The sequence below is a fragment of the Cupressus sempervirens genome, chromosome 1 (genome assembly GCF_028749045.1).
Source record: "Cupressus sempervirens isolate cs-2001-9-10 chromosome 1, ASM2874904v1, whole genome shotgun sequence".
In the NCBI taxonomy this organism is placed as follows: Eukaryota; Viridiplantae; Streptophyta; class Pinopsida; order Cupressales; family Cupressaceae; genus Cupressus; species Cupressus sempervirens.
This window is the reverse complement of record NC_143118.1, coordinates 373253712-373263249: the sequence shown is the minus strand read 5'-3', so window position 1 is coordinate 373263249 and position 9538 is coordinate 373253712. Positions and strand designations below refer to the sequence as shown.

General features: G+C 31.6%; 1 pseudogene across 1 annotated transcript; it reads right to left on the bottom strand.

Annotated features, from left to right (window-relative positions):
• Positions 1-4409: 4409 nt before the first annotated feature.
• LOC149577797 (putative glucan 1,3-beta-glucosidase A) lies at positions 4410-8872 on the bottom strand (annotated as a pseudogene). Its single transcript, XR_016363917.1, has 8 exons — positions 8616-8872; positions 8368-8487; positions 7605-7799; positions 7349-7501; positions 7074-7243; positions 6649-6801; positions 4983-5335; positions 4410-4893 (listed from the first exon to the last, which is right to left on the bottom strand). The product of XR_016363917.1 is annotated as a putative glucan 1,3-beta-glucosidase A (transcript).
• Positions 8873-9538: the final 666 nt, after the last annotated feature.

The window sequence follows — 9538 nt, the reverse complement described above, 5'->3', positions numbered from 1 at the left end:
AATTGCATTTTAAATAAATAAATAAATTTGAAGCACCACTTAAAAAAACATATAAAAGAATGCAAAAAGAAGAGTGGAAAACATAGTTGATGATCCCAATCTTGATCTCCAATGATGAGGAGGCATTTTGAGGAGGAGAGTGAGAAAATTCTTCAAATTCCAAAATTTGTGTGCACACTATTGAGGGGAAAGAAGAAACCAACACAAATAAATAAGGGAAAATGGAATGGGCCATGAGTTTGCAACCCATTTATAGAGTTTTAAAAAAGTGCACATGTGCTATAGCATGTGCACGCTTTTAGAAATTTGAGTTGTGTTTCATCTCTTGGCACTACAACTTGGTGCTTTCACCCATCTAGTAAATCTTTCCAAGTGGTGAAAACTTGGAAACAAATACTATTTGAGGCCCTTGCACTTAGGTCTATCTCTATCTCACTTTGCACTCATACACCATTCACTCTACTTTTTCTTTTCTTCACCTAAATTGGAACTTTCTTGCATCTAGGTCTAGGTGGCACAAATTGAATAGCTTATCAGGGTCTCTTTGTTGCATAGGTGTTTGTTTCATAGCTTTCTAACTAGTGTTTCACAACATTTCCCCTTGACATCAAGTGTTTCTCAACATTAACCAAATACTTTGGATATAGTCTAGGATGTTGTGATACTTCTCATTGGAAAACTTGAGTGCTAAAGAGATCATCACATGACTTACACACACATACTCTTAAACTAATAACTGGTTAAGACTTGTTGATTTTGTTTTCTTTTTGTTCTATCTATGCTGATTTCTTTGATGAGTGTTCCCTCCCTAATAGTCTCTTGAGGATTTCATGAACTAGAGGAATGGGGGCATGGGACATGCTTTCTTTTTCTTTCTTCTTGTGGGTATAATTTTTTTAATCCTAATTGTCTTGAGCACTTATTCTTGTCCTACTTGACACTAAGGATCTACAACATATCATCCTTGTCCATGTTTTTTCGCAAGACCACACTTGGGGTTTATCCTAGCACCTATGCCTTCATATAAGTGTAATCTTGCTATATTAAACTTAGGGAATCTAAATACATAGTCATCTTGACCTTTATGTCTTTGAAGCATAGGTTGGATTCTCATATTTTTATTCAATATAGATCATATTCATATCCTCATAGTTTATGCTAGTGATGCTTGTATGATATTTCAATGTCCCAAACAAGGTTTGATGAAAAACTAGGGCCTACTTATGTAGTCCTTGCAATTTCACCTTTGCATACTAGAGTTTTTATTTTATCTTAGCTTTACATTTTAAATGTTGAGAGAGTCCTCTTATATTTCAAGGATGTGTTGGCTAACTATTTTCATCCTCTCAATTCTTCTCGATCATCATGGACTTTATCTTATATCAATTTGATCAAATCGAGCTATTTATGCATCTCCTCTACCTCATTTTGATTTTGATCCTGAGGGGGCAAGAATATTCTATCATTGCTGCAAATTTATTTTCATCTTGGCTATTTATTTTCTCTTGCTTGGCTTGACCTATTAGTGCTGGGTGAACTCACACTAATGGGTTCCACTTTAGTGGAACAAAGAAAGTTCAAAAACTTTTCCAAATCGCGACTTAGGATGTTTGAATTTAGTTTGACACGTTCACGCGAATGTACATGAAAGGTTCATGCAAACATATACGTTGGGTATGTTCGTGCAAACATACCAACACATAAATTAATACATTCGTGTGAACATATTAGCTACATATGAAAAGTGCATTTCCAATGGATGGCAAATAGTTTTACAAATGGAAAATAGCTTTACAAATTAGAATTTTTCAATTTGTTTTATTATTCACACGAACACTTTAAATATAGGTATTTTCACACAAACATACCCTTAAAATTTTTTGGTGGCCGTGAAAATTTAGGGGGCATGCTCGCGCGAACATAAAATTTTGAAAATTTTAACCCTTTTTTCATTTTTTTTTTTCTCTTTTGACTCCCATAATTGCAAGAAAATAATCTCCTACTATAAAATAAAAAATTCCAAAATGTGTTGCTTAGAGAAAGCTTTCCAACGACTATAATTGTAATACATATTTTAGTCATTAAGACTTTCAAATATGAGTTTAACTCATTATAGGTTCATTACCAATTGAACATCAACCAACTTTGACACCTCGAGAAAATTAGTAAATTAGGTCAAATTTTTTTTGAAAAATATGTAGGAACTAGCTTATTGAGATCTTTCTATTAAAAAAAAAAAGGTTTATGATAAATTGACTTCAAATTATCTATGTCAAATGGAACGTATGTCTGATTTACAGTTCATGTCACTTCAAAACTTCATAAACTATACAATATTCAACCAAAATAAATAAAACCAAATGCATCCTCTGGTTATTGATGTTACAAATCTAATGCCGAAAGAATTACTTCATTATCATTTCTACAAAAAAAGTTATGTGTGTCAAACAGACTGTCACTCTTTAAAAATATTGAATTTTATTATGTACCACTTTTCGGAGGAGATAAAAAAATTTGACATAAATAATTTTTTTTTTTTAGATTAAAAAATATGGTTACCAAGTAGGAACAAAGTACTCAAAATCACTAATTTATGTCATCTTGAAATTATTTATAGTTTTGGATATATAGTCACTTGAATGTGACGTTTGTTGCAAAAATATTGATTTTAGTGTCGAAATTGGTCAAAAAAAATGGAACCCATTATTGTGGGATCACCCTGCTCTTCTCGAGTATTAGTATGCTCTATTGCTCTCTCTTAATGTTTAGTACTTCCACTAATAGACTATGCATTTAGGATCTTCTATCTCTCTGCACTTCATTCGTTGGAGTTAGATCTCTCTATTGTTTGCTTGCTTGGATTCTTCATTCTTTGACATAATGTGTTCCCAGATCAATCACACTTTAGTAAAAGAGGGGAAAATGTAATCACCCAAAAATGGTCATCTAGACTATGAGCCCCCTTTCTAGCAATTTTGCATAATTTATTCATCACTTATTTTTATTTATCAAATTCTCATTTTATTATATATTTGATAATAAACTATGGTTTGGCCACCTTAACCTAATTATTTTTATTTAATTAAAATAAGTTTCTCCCTTTTAATTAAATAATTTCCCCAAAATTCCTCTTGTCCGAAGTATGCACATAAGAATAATTATTCCTATTTTAAAATTTTAAAAAATATTTTTTTTGTCTCACATGAGGGGCGCACTTTGCAAGGTGGGTGGAATCTTTATTCTCCTTCACACAACTTTTGACTCTAAAAAAACATCATTGATCTTTCTTAGGTGAGATTGTTATGCACAAAGTTAACATGGGATTCATTCTCCACCATTAGATTTTGCCTCTTAAATACAAGCATCAATTTTTCTTTAAAAGGGGACGCTCTTCTAACTCTCTCATATCTCTCACACTTGTGCTATTGTCATGTTGCAAGTTTTCATCTAGCTTTTGGAGCACTTGGAGAAATTGGATTATTCACCACTCTCTTGGCATTCTTGCATTTTTTGAGCATCTCATATCTCATCATAGAATAGTCTTCATTGTAGAATACATCTTTCATTGTTATCTTAGATCTTTACTCTCTTGCTAGTAGATTAGACTTTAATTTTCTTGTGTTGCATATCTCATTATAGACTAGCCTGCATCTCCATTTGAGTCTTCCATTCTATGGTGCAACTTGCTAGAGTTTTCTTAAGCTAGGTTCATTTGAGAGCTACCATCTCATAGTTCTTTCATGCCATAGATAGGAAGTTATAAGCCATCTCTCAAGCTGCTCTTCATCATGGGTAACCTTAAGTATAATGGTTTATAGAAGCGTGTCCACATTCATCACACATAGTGGGTAACACAATTTTTGTGTTATGTGTGTAAATTTACTTTCATGTTTATGGATGCGATGCATACTTAGATCTATTGCAACATAAGAGTTATATGTTTAGTGAACTAGATATGAGATGGATAAATGGTGAATGGATTTTTTTTTATTTGAAGAAGTTAAAAGTTTTGTAGAACTTTGCAAGTTTGAAAAATAATTGTCAAATTTTTAATTAGTAATTTAAATCACATTCAAGCATTCATAACCTAAATTTGGATGTTAATGTTTTCCATATTTATATAAGAACAACATCTAAATTCTTTGTTTGTTATCATTTTAGCCAAGAAATGCATTTATTTGTTATTGAGAGTAGCTAAAAAGGAATTAAAAATCAAATTTCTCTACATAAAATTACATATGTATCTTAGTTGGAAAATCTACATAGAGAAAGATAATATAACAATTTAATTAAAGAATATGTGTAAACACACATAACCTTAATATTATGATAATCACAAAAGAGGCTCAAATAGAATAAATTTGTGTTTCTTTAGCCAAATATAAAGTCAAGAACTATAACACATGCTATATCAATACAAAATTGAATATTATTTTTAAAAATATATTTTCACAATCAAGTTATGAGAGATCAAGTTTAAATATTCTACTGTATTATTGTAAGAGATTAGCTAAAAGAGAATTATAGTAGAAGTTGTGATCATAATATAAAAATATAAACATGATCACAATGGTAGTGCCGATAGTAGACATGTTGATAGTACCACTAATAATGGAAAATTACTTAGTAGCTTTTCTGATTTAACATATTCTAGATATTTGATATTTTCTCACATTTTATTATTTTGCATGGACTTTCTAGATATCTTTCATTTTAATTGTAGATATTGGTTTTGGATCATCCATTGAAAGCTCCAATGATTTTGAACATTCTTATGAGTCCAATAAGCCCATCCAAAAGAAGCCTTTCCATATACATCCAATTGTGCTTGTCCAAATCTTTGATAATCTGATTTTGATGCACTTGTCACTTCCCATTCCGAAGTCCATTCTCCTAATAAATATAAACCACATGATTAGTTTTATTTTTCTACTATACAATCTTCTAAAAATAATAATAATTTATATGCTTTAGATTCTTACCAACATAGATCAACGGACCATTGGCGCTCACTAAGCTACTCAAAGTTGAGGCTCTATCATTATTAACATAGTCTATGTTTTGTTGAACCGTCATACTTTTAAACTTTGAGTCGTCAAATAGATTATAGTAATGCACATCAACTACAATTTTTGATAAACCACTATTCATTTGAAATAATTCTTTGGGATCAGCAGGACCAATTCGATTACACATCACCACATAAGCTGAAGAGGTGTACTTTCTAATCGTATTGTATCCATTTTTGTAATATGCACTCAAGTGATCCAAAGCTATGTCTGTTCGAGGTTCATTTAATAATTCAATTCCCAAGAGTGAACTATCCTTGGCATACCTGAATTCACACATTATATAAACAAATAAAATAATTGAAATGAAATTTAATAAATATGTATAATAATTCAATAATTTTGAATACAAAATATAAAAATTAATAAGATATAACGAAATAAAAAGAATTCACATTAATTTGATTTATCCTTTTTAATATCTTTAACATATTTTAATAATAAAATATGAAACATTTTAATATTGGTAGTTGATTTTGTTAACAAAATTAACATAATCAATAAATATGGAGAAAGTTGTGTATTATTTTAATCTAAATATTTTAAATCATTACAATTATTGTGTATTTGAAAATTATGTTAAAAGAAAAGTCAAGGAAACCATGCGAGTGAGCATCTTGGGAGGAAAAAGAACTCAATCAAACATTTAAACCCCACATAATGGATGGTGATAGATGATTCGTAGGAGAGATGAAGTTGGGAGAGGAGAGAGGACCACTCACCTAATTATAGTAGTTGAGAATCCTTGTATAGAAACAATTCTAATTTGAGGTGTGTGAGGGTACTTTTGTTGCTTTATTCTAACAAGTTGACTATTTTACCCACCCTACTAATTTTAGGGTAGCAGGTTAAGTGGGAATACAAGGCATTCACATAGCCATACATAAAAGAACTATACAGGAATAGAAATAAAATGGAATAGAAAAATATGAATTGCCCGGATAAGAACTAGTTTCCACTAACTTAGATGTGAAAGGAAGATGGAAAATACCTAAAGAAAAGTGGGAAACAAAAATTTGTTGCTACTTCAATTTCCTAATCAAGATATATAACAAAATATCTAAGTTATAAAGTGAAAATGACATTTAATTGATAGGAGTCTTAAGTTTTGAACTTTTCTTACTATAAGTAAAATATTTCCTTCATTCATTAAATTAAAAAAGAATTGTATTCAGTTTTTGAGTTTACTTGGACTTAATAGATAATAATAATCAATTACAACACATAATGATAAATTTAAAAAATAATAATTTATAAAAGTATTTATGGTAAGCTATGTTCAAATTGAACTTATATAAAATAAGAAAGGAAATTATTATTCAAAAGAGTTCCATTAGTATTACAATTTTTTAAAGTTGTTTATTGGACAGTTAATGGAATTACATTTTTTGTATTTAGGTGTTGTTGACCAGTGACATGGTTGCTATTTAATCAACACACACCAAAACTAATCCATTGGTTATTTGCACTTAATAGGACATTATAAATTCTTAACTATTGATCTTTATTGATGGAATATTAATGGCTATGGATTAAAATGGCATCTTGTTCTTGAAAATTGAAAGTTTATAAAGTGTACCTGGAAGCAAGAAAGTCTATTACTGAGATGCTTTTATCCTGGTTGGCTTGTGAATCCCATTCAATATACCCATCTCTCGTTCCACTGTGTTCGTCACCGTTTTGAGAACCAGGTGCAGCATGAAGATCCACTATAATTTTGATGTTATATTTCCTGCAATGTCAATTCATTCTTAGAGATTTTCTAATATTCCTAAAATTTGAAAAATAAACTAAATTGTCACTGTTCAAAAAAATTAAGCTTAGGAAAATATGTCAATTTTAACTAGTTGACGTATTTAGTCTAGAAATAAAACCTTAATATGTGATATTTAATACATCCTGTTCTTCGATAATTCAAGTTTTATATTTAGTATCAATCAACATTATAGCATTCCTTCTGTTATTCTAGTTTTGATTTATGATAAAGACTAATTAGTAGCCTACTTAGCCTAGGAGAACGCGTTATCCAGAGCTTGAAGAGACCCTCCAACAAAAGGAGCTGGAGGATTTGGGTCACTTGCAATCCACCATCCAACAGGAATTCTGACGGCACTTATTTTATTTTGTGACAGAAAAGAAAAATCACTCTCTTTGATGAAAGTATTCCAATGTTCCTGATTATTGAAATTGGATAGAATTTATTAGTACTTTGTAATGTAGAAAATAAATAAGATTTTAATAGCAAGCTTAAAAAAGTGTATCAGAGGATTTGAGATTACATTGAGGACTTGTTTTGCTTTGCTTCCAAGACCATTTGTGAGCTGATACTCGCCCTGTAATTGCCTCACAATAGTCATCTCAAACGTTGCAGCGTTATTGCCCCAACCTGGTTCACCTTGAAAATCGGCAGTTAACTGGTCTTTGGATTTTGCCTGTACAAAAAGTCAAATGTGTTACATGGTCTCTTATACTAGGATTACATTAGCATAAAATAATGAAGTTCTGTATTGGATATCTCATAACATTGTAAAGTACCTGCATGTACATTCCATTGAGAACTTTTATATGCACTTGGTTTTTATTGGAAGGGTTCCTTATGATCTCGAATGTTTCCCATGTGCTGGGTGTTGTTGTAACTGCATTCACAATACCCCCTCCTCCATTTTGGGCTACCATGAATTGCTTATTGAACACTCTAAACTGATAGCTTCCGTCTTTCACACGCCATATCTATCAAACATTTACATATAAACAAATACATGAGATCTTACAGGGAAAATGGTGCAGTAAAAAGTTAAACAACTAATAGTTAGTACTTATAAGACATCGTTGGTTAATGATCTATTTTATAGAAAACTTGTGTTAATATATATAGAAAGAATTAAATATATAACATCTATGTAGTATGTACTAATAATTTAAAGTGCCAAAATCTGATGTACCATTTTAAATACTTAAGCTATGTAAAATCAGCCATAATAACTAACAATAACTTTTTCTAAGATTCATAGTATTTTCTATAGATTTGACTGAATTTAAATGTGTCGATGAAGAATCAATTCTTGCCTAGTTCAAGACCTCGATCTGATTAAGAAGCAAAGTTGAAATCATATTCTAAACACTTTTCACAAAAAAAAATACATATCTTAATCGAAAAATTCTGATTTGAGGTTTGTTCTCCACTATCATATAATTAGACAATGGGTGAAATTGGTATAAAATCCTTGAACCCAACCCAAAAAACAAACATGTATATAAGAACCTGGGAATTCAGTTATAAGACATGGATGTAACATACCCTGAAAGTCTCCCATTCGGATGCGCTATTTCTGTCCACAGAAATTTTACTCCCACCCCCATCTTCTGCTACAAGGTACGTACCCAATGTCACAGATTTCAATTGAATTTGAGTTCCATCCTGCAAGAAAAAACGTGTTTCAAGTGAGAAGACAATCACAGCACAGAAAATCTCAAAAGACATAAATTACAAGAAAACTTGAGAGAAATTTAGAATAGAGAATCACAATATAGATCCAAATATCTGACCGTGAGATCACCGTTTGGAATGTTGTCAAAGAGAGATGGTTTAATCCATCCTTCAACAACGAGCCATCCTCCCAAGTTTACAGATTTGTATGGGGGCTGGGCGCATGACTTGTGAGTAAGGAAACAGACAAGGAAAAGCAAACCAAGACATAATCGCTTAACTGGCCGCTTGTCCAAAGGACTGGACACTAAAGTTGCCATTTCAAATTTGGCTAAATATAATCCCAAGCCTAGGTACCAGAAAGGATTGACATGGATATCTATTTTATAGACTTAGCGGACTGCCATCCTTATACATCACAAAAATTAAATTTAAAAAACCTAATTAATTTTAACTTTGTAAAACTTTGGTCAAGAACTAGGGTTTCTTACACATGATTAGATGGGCGTTATCTGTCCACTTACATGTGATCGATGTAGGCTGTTTTGACAAGGTCAATATGGCGTTCGCTTCATTTGCCGGTGATAGGGGTGAGGTTGTTTGAGGTCAATATGAAAGAAGCCAAACACGGCACGGCATTTTAGAACGCTCTTCACGTCAACACTGCCAAATTTTCTCTAGTGCGGTTTTTATTATTATTTTATTTCGAGAAGTAAACGTAGACCGAGGACTCTGATATTTTCATGAGTGGATAGCGAGTGTTTGCTATAAAATAAAGGATAACTATACAGCCTTTCAATGCTCCATTTATGAATTATCGGATAAGTTTTGAAAATTAGAGGCGCCGCCCATGAGTCAACGCGGTCTATACTTATCAGCTGTTGATGTTTGTCTATGGGACCACGTGATTAGAAATGGGATTAGTGGGCGCTGTTTGAACAGATTTAAATTGGTCAAATAGAATGACTATAAACATTCAATATACTCGGGTTTGGCATACACTTTATATCTTACTGCTTTATTTCATAGAGAGTAGGGAAAC